The sequence below is a fragment of the Xenia sp. Carnegie-2017 genome, unplaced genomic scaffold (genome assembly GCF_021976095.1).
Source record: "Xenia sp. Carnegie-2017 unplaced genomic scaffold, XeniaSp_v1 HiC_scaffold_13, whole genome shotgun sequence".
NCBI classification, from domain to species: domain Eukaryota; kingdom Metazoa; phylum Cnidaria; class Anthozoa; order Malacalcyonacea; family Xeniidae; genus Xenia; species Xenia sp. Carnegie-2017.
The window spans coordinates 689,998-705,544 of NW_025813436.1; the positions used below are offsets into that span (position 1 = coordinate 689,998).

Sequence of the window (15,547 nt, forward strand, 5' to 3'; positions counted from 1 at the left end):
ATGCCCTAGAGCAGAGCGTAAATATATGTAGTGATGTTGAAAAAACTCACGAAAACTACAGACTTATCCCGACAAGCCTGTTTCGTGATTTCTCACTCTTCAGGGGATTTAATGAATAAATACTTAAATGTTTAAAATATATATACAAGATGACGGAAGCTAGTATATTAATTAAGGTGTATAGTTACAAGTTAAATGACGGAAGTTAGCGTATGTGAATACTGAGTTCGGTCGAGTTTCGTAGTTTTTTGTGGCGGAAAGAGGCAGTGTGATTTCTATGTCTAGTTTTAAATTCGTTTTCTGTAAGTCCAATGTACGTCTCAGTTGTGTTATTTTCCTTGAGTTTCACAGTAGCTTGATAGACGACGGATGATTGTAGGCAGTTTCCGTTAAGTGGGCAGTTTTGCTTTTGTCGGCAGTTGCATGTTTTGTATGTGTCTTTTGTTTGCGGTGTTGTCGTCAGTTTGTCTGATGCTCTCAGTATATGTTTGTTATGATTGTTGATTATTTGTTTATAACTTCCTATTACGCTTCAAGAAAAAATTTTGTCAAGCACTCTACGATAATCCGCAATGGAGAAATTCAACTTCAACTACAGCTTCAAGAACATTCTTTCACCATCACCGAATGAATACTTACAACGACTTATTGAAAAATCTGAGACCTTCCTTCGTAATATGCGCTGGAAAGCTTACTTCCTCCTGAATCCGAATACTACCATCACTTATAAAGATACCTATGGCTTCAAGAGCAGTAAAAACCCTCCACCGATTGACGACCTAAAAGATTTCGAGAAAGACATGACGAAAATGATACAATCAATAAAATTTAAAGACGTGAACAGCACATTCCTTAACAAAATGAAAGACAACACCACTACCATGAAACACGAAACGAAGCTACTAATCGCTGCCGACAAAACAACAAATTTCTACAAACTAGACAAGCCAGCATACTACGACCTCCTTGAACAAAATATCACAAAATCATACAAGAAATCAAATGCCCACACAATAAAAGCCATCCAAACCGAAGACAAAAATATCACATCACAACTGGGTATATCTAACAGAGTAGAAGCCACTGCCCACAAAAAATGCATTCATAACACTCAAAGACAATAATTCAAACTTTACGAATCAATGATCCTGCCAATTATCAACCTAATAAAATCCGAAATTGGCAAAGTTACCAAGAAAATACTTGACAGAATCAACCGCAACATAATAAAAACAACCTCATTCAACCAATGGAAAAATTCATCATCTGTGTGATCCTGTGGTTCAAATCCATCAAACACCAAAAAACATCACCTTAATATCCTTCGACATGGTAGACTTCTATCCATCCATTAACCAAGACCTACTAAACAAAGCACTGGATATCGCCTCAACCTACGACAACATCACAAACACCGGAAAAAAACATCATTATACACGCTAACAATTCATTCCTTATACACAACAAACAACCCTGGCAAAAGAAATATAACTCTACATTCGCCGTCACAATGGGCAGCTTCGACGGTGTTGAGACATGCGAGCTCGTAGGAAGCTACCTCCTTTCTCAACTACAACACATCTCAACAGACCTAGGTCTTTATCGAGACGACGGACTCGCCATTTCAGACACCACACCAAGAGAAAAAGAGAATATCAAAAAGGAAATATGCCGCATCCTCAACAACAATGGGCTACGCAAAACTATCGAAGCAAACAAAAAATCATCGACTTCCTTGACATCACCTTAAATCTTAACAATTCTTCCTATCGACCTTAAGCCTGGGCCACACTATCGTCTATATTGACGAAAACGAAAACGAAACGAAAATTCGTGCACGAAATGCATGCCAGACACGACGAAAAATTTCAAGCATGTTTGCAAAGCCAAAACATTATTGGCCAATAAGCAAGCGGCATTTTTGACGGATTAGAAACAATGGCGATCTCTAAAAGAAAAAGATTACTTCCTCTTAAGAACAAGTTACTGCTAAAATGTTTAAAAAGTAATGGAAATGAATGATTTGATATAAAAAGTTTGTCGGCGGACTATCAATAATACTCACTATCCCACGCCAAGTCCGTAATTTTATTAAATTCATGTAAAACATCTTGCCAGTGATTTCTTTTCTTATTCCTCGAGTCCTTATAATCCGGGTGACTTTTATCATACAAAATTGGTTTTTCTCGCATCAGATTTATAAAAACCTCTTGCCACTCCGCCATGTTTGAGAACAAAGTCTGATATTATCAAGATATTTTTAGCCAATAGTATGCGTTTTCGTTGACGAAAAAGGTCAAAAGTTCAACCCTTCTAATATGAACGAAAACGAAATTTTCGTCGAGTTTTCGTTCAAAATTTTCGTTGCGGAAGTTTTCGTTCTAATTTTCGTCGATATGGACGATAGTGTGGCCTAGGCTTTACACAAAACCCAACAAATCTCTTCAATACGTCCACAGCAAAAGCAACCATCCACGAAGAACATACCCGCCGCCATCAACAAACGTCTATCATCCCTATCATCCGACAAAGCATCATTTGACCAAATAACTGCACCATACCAAAAAGCACTCGACGAAAACGGATACCGATACACACTAAAATTCGAATCGGACGCTACTACAAAATGGAAAAACAGACTTCAACAAAATATATTTTGGTACAACCCTCTATTTAGCAAAAACGTCCACACGAACATTGGCCACAAATTCCTTTTATTAATCGACAAACACTTCCGCATAGACTATAAACTCACGAAAATATTCAACCGTAACACCATCAAACTCAGCTACAGCTGCAGGAACAATATCGAACAAATAATGAACAATGATAACAAACACATACTGAGAACATCAGACTTACAGAAAACGAATTTAAAACTAGACATAGAAATCACACTGCCTCTTTCCCCACAAAGAACTACGAAACTCGACCGAACTCAGTAAGAACATTTGGACCCTTAAAGACAGCAATATTGACTAGGACATTTTATGGAACATCATCACACACAACAAACCGTACAACAGCACTAGTAAAAGATGCAACCTTTGCATCAAAGAAAAATCTTCATCCTCTACCAGTCATCCAAATCATCTCTCAATAAACGCAACGAACTTGTTTCCTCTTGTCGCCAAAGATCTAAAACTCTCCTATGTAATTTGTAACTATACACCTTAATTAATATACTAACTTCCGTCATCTTGTATATATTTTTTAAACATTTAAGTAATTTTACATGTTTGTAAATGAAGATCGTCCAGGTTGGTATAGTCCTAAGAAGGACTATTTTTGTTGTTGTTGACTGACGTTTTGACAACCTTAGGGGTGGTCATCTTCAAAGTCAAAAATGACTCTGAAGATGACTACAGCTAAGGTTGTGAAAAAGTCGAAGTGTCAGTCAACAACAACAAAAACAATCCTTCCCAAGACTATACCAACCTGGACGATCTACATTTACAAACCGCTAACGATACTCCCGGGCTCAAACCATTTACTTTAATTAAGTATTTATTCATTAAATTCCCTGAAGTGTGAGAAATCATGAAACAGGCTTGTCGTGATGAATCTGTAGTTTTCGTGATTTTTTTCAACATTACTACATATATATAGATCGTGGATCTCCCACGTATGAACTATCAAAATATCTTTCTAATATTCTGCACCCACTAGTCAAATCATCACATCATACTATCAAAATGCCACAACTTTCCTCACCAATATTAAAAATGTAAAACTAAAACCAGACGAAATCATGATATCTTACCGTGTAGTGTCACTTTTCACATCCATACCACTAAACATAGCCAAACAAGTCACAAACGAACTACTTACTAACAACAACTCATGGAAAATCACAACCGAACTAGACCAAGACGATATCATCGACCTGCTAGAGCTCTGCCTCTCCACTGAATTCTCCTTCCAAAATTCATATTACCGAAAAATTTCAGGAACACCAATGGGTTCTCCTTTATCCACCTTCCTTGCAGAAGCTGTTATGCAACACCTTGAAAAGCAGTCAGTCACCAACAACACACACATCAGACTATTGGAGAAGGTTTATTGACGACATCTTTGCTATCGTCGAAAAAGACAAAACAGAACACATTCTACACACAATAAACAATACCACACAGAACATAACCTTCACCATGGACAAAGAACAGGACAAACAACTTACCTTCCTAGTTATTCTACTTACCAGATCACATGACGGCACATTAAACACACAAGTATTCCGCAAAAATACACACACAGACCAAATACTCAACTTAAATAGCAATCATCCAACACAACACAAAATTAGTTGCATTCGAACTGTCTTTAACAGGATTAAAACACACTGCAATATAGATGAAGCCAAAAAGAATGAACGCAACCACTTATACTCTACATTCATAAACAACAATTACCCACGAAACTTTATCAACAAAGTATTAAACAAAATACACAACAAACCACAAACTGAAAAACCTAACGAAGATACAGACGAACCAGTAAAAATAGTGACATTACCACATATAAACGGAACATCAGAAATGACATGAAGACTACTCCGACCATTCAAAATAAACATCGCACATAAACCAACACACAAACTCAAATCATACTTCACTAAACATAAAGATCGAACAACGACATTTGATACAACCAACGCGGTCTACATGATACCATGTAAAGATTGCCCAAAACAGTACATAGGACAAACATCCAAGAAAATTGAAACAAGACTCACTGAACACAAGAATGCCATCAAACGACGCGACCCAAAATCACTACCAGCAGAACATACCTACGATACGAACAAAACATTTGACTGGACAAAAACACAACTTCTTGGACGCGCACAGACAAAACACGCATGAGAATTCAAAGAGGCATGGTACAGCGAAGACAACAACACAATAAACAGACATATTGACATCCCCATCATCTATTCACCACTAAAGACAAAACCAAAACAACAAACTAATTGTAGTAAAGTGATACAAAAGCACGAGAGCTGTCGCGTAAACTTGTTTATTGAACTGACAACTAACTCCTACAAGCTTCGGGTGTCCCATAAGGGCAACTATCATTACATCCCCCTTCTTTCAATAGGACAAAATTATAAACATAACTTGGCTCTCAATGGAATACCAGGAAGATAAGAGATTTTTTTAACAGTCTATAAAGTGTTAATATTTGTAATCAAGGCATTACATAGTCATTGTATTTAGTAGGTATTGTTCGGGTTCTTGTAGACTTTTTAAGTGGAGGAGTGGGTGAAGATGCTCCAGGTTCGTCAACAGTGGTTTATGCTTTAGCCTGGTTATCATCATCTGTGATCGGTAAGGCTGTTGTGGTGAAATCGGCTGTTGCCTCAGTCTTCAAGAGATGTCGTCTGTTGCGTCGATACTTTAGGCCATTCGGTGTTGCAACTATGTAAGAGCGAGGTGTTGTTGCGGGATATAGTACTTGGGCTGGGACCCAAGTGTTGTTCTGACGTAGCCTTATACCTTCATTCTCCGTGAGTGGCGACAATGGTCTAGAGTTCTGCTCATAATAGTGTTTTTGTGTCTGTTGGCATCGTTTCAATTCTTTTGTAACATCTGTTGCTAGCTTGTGTTGTAGCAATTCTTTTGATAGAGGTAGTTTGGACCTGGTTGCTCTACTCATTAGTAGTTGTGATAGTGTATATGACATACCGGTGACAGGGGTGTTCCTGTACTCGAGGAGACCAATATAGGGGTCTGAGGTTTTTTTGGGTCCTCTTGACAGTCTCAACAGCTTTTTCACTAAGCCCATTGGATTGTGGGTATGTGGGACTAGATGTGGTGACTTTGAATCCCCAGTTTTCTGCAAACCCTCTAAATTCTCTTCTGTTGAATGTTGTCTGATATGAGTTCTTGTGGTATACCATGACGTGCAAAAATTGACTTTGTGTGTGTGATGACAATTTTTGCAGTTTTATTTGGTAACAGATTGACTTCGATGTACTTTGAGAAATGATCTACAATCACGAGGTAGGTTTTACCTTGGTATTCGCATAGATCAAATGCTACTTTCATGGATTAGTTGTAGCATATCTTTCCTCATGGATAGTGGGATGATGAGTCTGTTGTCTTTAAATAGGAGTCCTTCGGCTTCACTCAGTTCATATCTTACATTTCAGTAGGGTGTGATGCATGTTGGCACTGATTATCGGTGTTTTGGCCAACCTTGCTTGATTGTCTCTTTTAGAGTTTGAAGGGTTTCATCTTCTTTGGTAGCAGCTTTGAGTTCAGCTATCTTTACTGATGTCGCCGGGATATTGGTGACTAAACTGTGAACCATGACTTCTATGACATCATTGAGGTCTAGATGTTCACCGTCGGTCTTGAGAAAGGCTCTAGAGAGAGCGTCAGCTATGAGCATGTATTTATGTATTTTCCAGGAACATATTTCACTGTTACTTGATACTTCTGTACTCTTATTAAGAGGCGTTGAATCCGGGGTGGAGCTTGGCATAGTGGCTTAGCCATTATTGCTTCCAGTGGTTTGTGGTCACTTTCTACTATGATCTCTCGTCCATAAACATATTGGTTGAAGCGTTCGCATGCAAATACTATGGCGAGAACTCTTTCTCGATTTGTGCATACTGTGTTTCTGCATTATTAAGAGATCTAGATGCATAGGTGACAGGGTGTTCATTTTAAATCAAACAAGCTCCAAGGCCCCCTTGTGATGCATCGACTTGCAGAGTTATTGGCTGACCGTTGTCAAAGAACTTAAGGACAGGGCTGCTGGCTAGTGCTTCCTTTATCTTGGTAACAGCTTCATCGTGTTCTGCGAGCCAGATCCATGCAATATCTTTCTTAAGCAATGATCTTAATGGGGCTGTAATTTCAGACATATTGGTTATGTATTGTGACAGGAAATTGACCATACCTAGTAAACGTTGTAGATCTTGCTTGTTGTGTGGTTTGGGCATCTCTAGGATTGCATTGATTTTTTCTGGATCTGGGTGGAACCCTTTGGCGTTTTTAATGTTGCCCAGATATTTTACTTCTTTGACGCGTAGTTGAAATTTCTTCTTGTTGAACTTGATGTTTCGATCTCTGACACGATCGAGGACTTTGATGAGGGTTTTGTCATGTTCTTCTTTGTCTTTAGCAGCGATGATGATGTCGTCATAGACTGCAAGTACACCAAAGATATCTGAAAAATTATCATCAACCATTTTCTGCGCTACGTCAGATGCTGAACAGATTCCAAATGGCATCCGGTTAAATTTATATCTCCCAAATAGAGTGTTGAATGTGCAAAGCTAAGAATATTCTTCGTCAAGTTTCTTGTGCCAGTAGCAGCTTGTCATGTCAATTACAGTGAGCAACTCAGTGCCATTGAGTTTATTTGAGATTTCTTCGGCTGACGGTGGGTTGTAGTACTCTCTTTTGATGGTTTGATTTAGATGTTTGGGATCTAGGCACAGTCGTAGCATTCCATTTCTTTTTTCTACTATTACCAGGCTGTTTACCCAGTCTGTAGCTCGGTCAACTTTGCTGATAATTCCTGTCTCCGTAAGATTTTCTAGTGTTGATTTCAAGCGTGGCATTAAACTCAGTGGGACTTTTCTTGGTGGATGAATTGTAGGTTTAGCATCACTTTTAATTTCGATGTGGTATTCACCATTGACGAGGCTAATACCTTTGAAAATATCTTGATACTCTACGAAAATGTTTTGTTCGGTTTGGTGAATTTCACAGATATCATTTATGCTAATGAGGTCGAGGTCACGGCATGTTTGTAGACCAATCAGTGGCTTCGAGTTGTTGATTTCAACGACGTAGAATTCGCTATGAATTTTCTTGTTGTTGTGTTCGATGTTCATGTAGCATTTGCCACGAATTGGTACTTGGGTTCCTCCGTAGGCCTTTATTTTGGTGTTTGTCTGGTGAAGAGTTGGTTTGTCATTTAGTTAAATGAACACGCTGAGTGGTATTATATTACACTGAGCGCCAGTGTCGATTTTGAAGCGGATGACTTTGTTGTTTACTTTAATGCTAGTGAGTATTTCGTTTCCGTTAGGCTTGTTTATTTCACCGAGGAAAATTTCGTCGTAGTTTTAGAGACCGTCTTGAGTTTCTTGAGGGGTTTCTTGAGTGATTTCGTGGAGTTTATTTCTGTAAGAGTTAGCAAAGCACATTTTGGCGTAGTGGTTTTTGCCTTGACACTTTGAGCACTTTGGCCGTAAGCTGGACATTGGTTAATCAGGTGATGTTTACCACAACGTCCACAAGGTTTTCCTTTTTGTTGAGGGCTTTGCTTTTGGTAGCTAGCTCTCGTAGTTTGGATGGCAGCTGCTTCGAGTGGTTGTGTTGCTAGGTTTTTGACTTGTGCGTGGCTAGTCTCGGCTGCTCGGACGGTGTTGATGGCTTTGTCGAGGGTTAGAGTGTTATCTCGTAGGAGGCGTTCTCTTACGGAATTATTGTCGATTTCACATACGATTCGATCCCTTATCAGACTGTTTTGCAGCTCTCCGAACTCGCAGGTTTTTGCTTTATTTCGTAGGTCCACGAGAAAGACGTCAAGCGGTCAGCCATTTTGTGAGCATGTGTTGAACCTTTCGTATGTGACATTTTTCTTAGGGGAGCAGTGTTCTTCGAATTTCTCGATAAGTCGGTTGATTTTACCTTCTTCTTCTTCGGTGAATGTGAATGTATCGTAAATCTCGAGGGTGTCTTCGCCAATCATGTGGAAAAAGATTGCACACTACGTGTCTTAAACTTTTCAAGTGGCACCGCTTGCTTTCGAGTAAAGGTCCCATCTTTGTCGCTATTTCCGCCATCTTTCTATGGCGTTTTCATCTAAGATGAGAGGCTCTAGAGGTTTTAAGTGTCCATGATAAATTATTTTCTGACACCATTTAGTAAAGTGATACAAAAGCACGAGAGCTGTCGCGTAAACTTGTTTATTGAACTGACAACAAACTCCTACAAGCTTCGGGGTGTCCCATAAGGGGCAACTATCATTACACTAATAACACAACGACTAAAATAAACACTCGAATTTCATTAACCCATGCTATACACCCGAAACCATGACAACGCATCTTATACCATCCAATAATATCAACTCAACTACTAACCAACCAATCAGACGCTCCAAACGCCTACAAAATCTTTGTAAATAATATATTCTAACATTCTGACGACGGCTCAAAGCACCGAGTTGAAAGCTTAAAAAAATCACTTAAAATCCGGAGAAACTCTTATCTTTTATGTATACACACAGTATATATATACATAGTATATATACACTATGTAAATACACTTTGTATATTTCGCCAAGTCTAAGAATGAGTGCTCTACGATATTGTAGAGACTTTGATAGAGCTTGAGCACTCTAGGATTGTGTAGAGAGTCTTATATGGAAACGCTCACCTTTCTAGGTTTGAGCACTCCGGTGAGTCTACAATACAATCCATGCAATGTGTAACCGTACGTCCTGTGTCCCAAGTGCAGGAGTCATCTTTTTACTATGGTGATAGCCGGGAGGGCACATTGTAATTTACTTTGTAAAAGTATGTATATACACATTGTATAGACATATATACACATAGTACATATATACAAAGTATATATATACATTGTATATACACTTTGTATATTTCGCCAAGTCTAAGAATGAGTGCTCTACGATCTTGTAGAGACTTTGATAGAGCTTGAGCACTCTAGGATTGTGTAGAGAGTCTTATATGGAGATGCTCACCTTTCTAGGTTTGAGCACTCCGGGGAGTCTACAATACAATCCATGCAATGTGTAACCGTACGTCCTGTGTCCCAAGTGCAGGAGTCATCTTTTTATTATGGTGATAGCCGGGAGGGCACATTGTAATACACTTTGTAAATATATGCATATACACATTGTATAGACATATATACACATAGTATATATATACATAGTGTATATACACATTGTATATACACTTTGTATGTTTCGCCAAGTCTAGGAATGAGTGCTCTACGATCTTGTAGAGACTTTGATAGAGCTTGAGCACTCTAGGATTGTGTAGAGAGTCTTATATGGAGACGCTCACCTTTCTAGGTTTGAGCACTCGGGGGAGTCTACAATACAATCCATGCAATGTGTAACCGTACGTCCTGTGTCCCAAGTGCAGGAGTCATCTTTTACTATGGTGATACGGGAGGGCACATTGTAATTTACATTGTATACACATTGTATAGACATATATACACATACACATATATACAAAGTATATATATACATTGTATATACACTTTGTATATTTCGCCAAGTCTAAGAATGAGTGCTCTACGATCTTGTAGAGATTTTGATAGAGCTTGAGCACTCTAGGATTGTGTAGAGAGTCTTATATGGAGATGCTCACCTTTCTAGGTTTGAGCACTCCGGGGAGTCTACAATACAATCCATGCAATGTGTAACCGTACGTCCTGTGTCCCAAGTGCAGGAGTCATCTTTTTAATATGGTGATAGCCGGGAGGGCACATTGTAATTTACTTTGTAAAAGTATGTATATACACATTGTATAGACATATATACACATAGTACATATATACAAAGTATATATATACATTGTATATACACTTTGTATATTTTGCCAAGTCTAAGAATGAGTGCTCTACGATCTTGTAGAGACTTTGATAGGGCTTGAGCACTCTAGGATTGTGTAGAGAGTCTTATATGGAGACGATCACCTTTCTAGGTAGCACTCTGGGGAGTACAATACAATCCATACAATGTGCAACCCTACGTCCTGTGTCCCAAGTGCAGGAGTAATCTTTTTATTATGGTGATAACCGGGAGGGCACATTGTAATACACTTTGTAAATATATGCATATACACATTGTATAGACATTTATACACATTGTATATACACTTTGTATATTTCGCCAAGTCTAGGAAAGAGTGCTCTACGATCTTGTAGAGACTTTGATAGAGCTTGAGCACTCTAGGATTGTGTAGAGCGTCTTATATGGAGACGCTCACCTTTCTAGGTTTTGGGGAGTCTACAATACAATCCATGCAATGTGTAACGTCCTGTGTCCCAAGTGCAGGAGTCATCTTTTTATTATTGTGATAACCGGGAGGGCACATTGTAATACACTTTGTAAATATATTCATATACACATTGTATAGACATATATACACACAGTATATATATACATAGTATATATACACATTGTATATACACTTTGTATATTTCACCAAGTCTAGGAAGAGTGCTCTACGATCTTGTAGAGACTTTGATAGAGCTTGAGCACTCTAGTAGAGAGTCTTATATGGAGACGATCACCTTTCTAGGTTTGAGCACTCTGGGAGTCTACAATACAATCCATGTGCAACTGTACGTCCTTTGTCCCAAGTGCAGGAGTCATCTTTTTTTTATAGTGATAACCGGAAGGGCACATTGTAATACACTTTGTAAATATATGCATATACACATTGTATAGACATATATACACAAAGTATATATATACATAGTATATATACACATTGTATATACACTTTGTATGTTTCGCCAAGTCTAGGAATGAGTGCTCTACGATCTTTTCAAGACTTTGATAGAGCTTGAGCACTCTAGGATTGTGTAGAGAGTCTTATATGGAGACGCTCACCTTTCTAGGTTTGAGCACTCCGGGGAGTCTACAATACAATCCATGCAATGTGTAACCGTACGTCCTGTGTCCCAAGTGCAGGAGTTATCTTTTTACTATGGTGATAGCCGGGAGCACATTTAATTTACTTTGTAAAAGTATGATACACATTGTATAGACATATATACACATAGTACATATATACAAAGTATATATATACATTGTATATACACTTTGTATATTGCCAAGTCTAAGAATGAGTGCTCTACGATCTTGTAGAGACTTTGATAGAGCTTGAGCACTCTAGGATTGTGTAGAGAGTCTTATATGGAGATGCTCACCTTTCTAGGTTTGAGCACTCGGGGAGTCTACAATACAATCCATGCAATGTGTAACGTCCTGTGTCCCAAGTGCAGGAGTCATCTTTTATTATGGTGATAGCCGGGAGGCACATTGTAATACACTTTGTAAATATATGCATGTACACATTGTATACACAATAGTATATATATACATAGTGTATACACATTGTATATACACTTTGTATGTTTCGCCAAGTCTAGGAATGAGTGCTCTACGATCTTGTAGAGACTTTGATAGAGCTTGAGCACTCTAGGATTGTGTAGAGAGTCTTATATGGAGACGCTCACCTTTCTAGGTTTGAGCACTCCGGGGAGTCTACATACAATCCATGCAATGTGTAACCGTACGTCCTGTGTCCCAAGTGCAGGAGTCATCTTTTTACTATGGTGATAGCCGGGAGGGCACATTGTAATTTACTTTGTAAAAGTATGCATATACACATTGTATAGACATATATACACATAGTACATATATACAAAGTATATATATACATTGTATATACACTTTGTATATTTCGCCAAGTCTAAGAATGAGTGCTCTACGATCTTGTAGAGATTTTGATAGAGCTTGAGCACTCTAGGATTGTGTAGAGAGTCTTATATGGAGATGCTCACCTTTCTAGGTTTGAGCACTCCGGGGAGTCTACAATACAATCCATGCAATGTGTAACGTACGTCCTGTGTCCCAGGAGTCATCTTTTTAATATGGTGATAGCCGGGAGGGCACATTGTAATTTACTTTGTAAAAGTATGTATATACACATTGTATAGACATATATACACATAGTACATATATACAAAGTATATATATACATTGTATATACACTTTGTATATTTTGCCAAGTCTAAGAATGAGTGCTCTACGATCTTGTAGAGACTTTGATAGGGCTTGAGCACTCTAGGATTGTGTAGAGAGTCTTATATGGAGACGATCACCTTTCTAGGTATGAGCACTCTGGGGAGTCTACAATACAATCCATACAATGTGCAACCGTACGTCCTGTGTCCCAAGTGCAGGAGTAATCTTTTTATTATGGTGATAACCGGGAGGGCACATTGTAATACACTTTGTAAATATATGCATATACACATTGTATAGACATTTATACACATTGTATATACACTTTGTATATTTCGCCAAGTCTAGGAAAGAGTGCTCTACGATCTTGTAGAGACTTTGATAGAGCTTGAGCACTCTAGGATTGTGTAGAGCGTCTTATATGGAGACGCTCACCTTTCTAGGTTTGAGCACTCCGGGGAGTCTACAATACAATCCATGCAATGTGTAACCGTACGTCCTGTGTCCCAAGTGCAGGAGTCATCTTTTTATTATTGTGATAACCGGGAGGGCACATTGTAATACACTTTGTAAATATATTCATATACACATTGTATAGACATATATACACACAGTATATATATACATAGTATATATACACATTGTATATACACTTTGTATATTTCACCAAGTCTAGGAAGAGTGCTCTACGATCTTGTAGAGACTTTGATAGAGCTTGAGCACTCTAGGATTGTGTAGAGAGTCTTATATGGAGACGATCACCTTTCTAGGTTTGAGCACTCTGGGGAGTCTACAATACAATCCATACAATGTGCAACTGTACGTCCTTTGTCCCAAGTGCAGGAGTCATCTTTTTTTTATAGTGATAACCGGAAGGGCACATTGTAATACACTTTGTAAATATATGCATATACACATTGTATAGACATATATACACAAAGTATATATATACATAGTATATATACACATTGTATATACACTTTGTATGTTTCGCCAAGTCTAGGAATGAGTGCTCTACGATCTTTTCAAGACTTTGATAGAGCTTGAGCACTCTAGGATTGTGTAGAGAGTCTTATATGGAGACGCTCACCTTTCTAGGTTTGAGCACTCCGGGGAGTCTACAATACAATCCATGCAATGTGTAACCGTACGTCCTGTGTCCCAAGTGCAGGAGTCATCTTTTTACTATGGTGATAGCCGGGAGTGCACATTGTAATTTACTTTGTAAAAGTATGTATATACACATTGTATAGACATATATACACATAGTACATATATACAAAGTATATATATACATTGTATATACACTTTGTATATTTCGCCAAGTCTAAGAATGAGTGCTCTACGATCTTGTAGAGACTTTGATAGAGCTTGAGCACTCTATTGTGTAGAGAGTCTTATATGGAGATGCTCACCTTTCTAGGTTTGAGCACTCGGGGGAGTCTACAATACAATCCATGCAATGTGTAACCGTACGTCCTGTGTCCCAAGTGCAGGAGTCATCTTTTTATTATGGTGATAGCCGGGAGGGCACATTGTAATACACTTTGTAAATATATGCATGTACACATTGTAGACATATATACATATATATATACACATTGTATATACACTTTGTATGTTTCGCCAAGTCTAGGAATGAGTGCTCTACGATCTTGTAGAGACTTTGATAGAGCTTGAGCACTCTAGGATTGTGTAGAGAGTGTTATATGGAGACGCTCACCTTTTTAGGTTTGAGCACTCCGGGGAGTCTACAATACAATCCATGCAATGTGTAACCGTACGTCCTGTGTCCCAAGTGCAGGAGTCATCTTTTTACTATGGTGATAGCCGGGAGTGCACATTGTAATTTACTTTGTAAAAGTATGTATATACACATTGTATAGACATATATACACATAGTACATATATACAAAGTATATATATACATTGTATACACTTTGTATATTTCTGCCAAGTCTAAGAATGAGTGCTCTACGATCTTGTAGAGACTTTGATAGAGCTTGAGCACTCTAGGATTGTGTAGAGAGTCTTATATGGAGATGCTCACCTTTCTAGGTTTGAGCACTCGGGGAGTCTACAACATCCATGCAAAGTGTCCCAAGTGCAGGAGTCATCTTTTATTATGGTGATAACCGGGAGGGCACATTGTAATTTACTTTGTAAAAGTATGTATATACACATTGTATAGACATATATACATAGTACATATATACAAAGTATATATATACATTGTATATACACTTTGTATATTTCGCCAAGTCTAAGAATGAGTGCTCTACGATCTTGTAGAGACTTTGATAGAGCTTGAGCACTCTAGGATCTTATATGGAGACGCTCACCTTCCTAGGTTTGAGCACTCTGGGAGTCTACAATACAATCCATGCAATGTGTAACCGTACGTCCTGTGTCCCAAGTGCAGGAGTCGTCTTTTTATTATGGTGATAGCCGGGAGGGCACATTGTAATACACTTTGTAAATATATGCATATACACATTGTATAGACATTTATACACATTGTATATACACTTTGTATATTTCGCCAAGTCTAGGAATGAGTGCTCTACGATCTTGTAAAGACTTTGATAGAGCTTGAGCACTCTAGGATTGTGTAGAGAGTCTTATATGGAGACGCTCACCTTCCTAGGTTTGAGCACTCTGGGGAGTCTACAATACAATCCATGCAATGTGTAACCGTACGTCCTGTGTCCCAAGTTCAGGAGTCATCTTTTTATTATGGTGATAGCCGGGAGGGCACATTGTAATTTACTTTGTAAATTATGTA

The 15,547-nt window shown here is 38.4% G+C and overlaps 2 long non-coding RNA genes across 2 annotated transcripts; one reads left to right on the plus strand and one right to left on the minus strand.

The window, feature by feature from the left end:
- Positions 1-463: 463 nt before the first annotated feature.
- LOC124448649 lies at positions 464-13,644 on the minus strand. Its single transcript, XR_006949198.1, has 3 exons — positions 13,633-13,644; positions 1,314-1,362; positions 464-779 (listed from the first exon to the last, which is right to left on the minus strand). It is a non-coding gene; the product is annotated as an uncharacterized LOC124448649 (long non-coding RNA).
- LOC124448665 lies at positions 10,951-11,670 on the plus strand. The gene is made up of 2 exons (XR_006949204.1): positions 10,951-11,001; positions 11,631-11,670. It is a non-coding gene; the product is annotated as an uncharacterized LOC124448665 (long non-coding RNA).
- Positions 13,645-15,547: the final 1,903 nt, after the last annotated feature.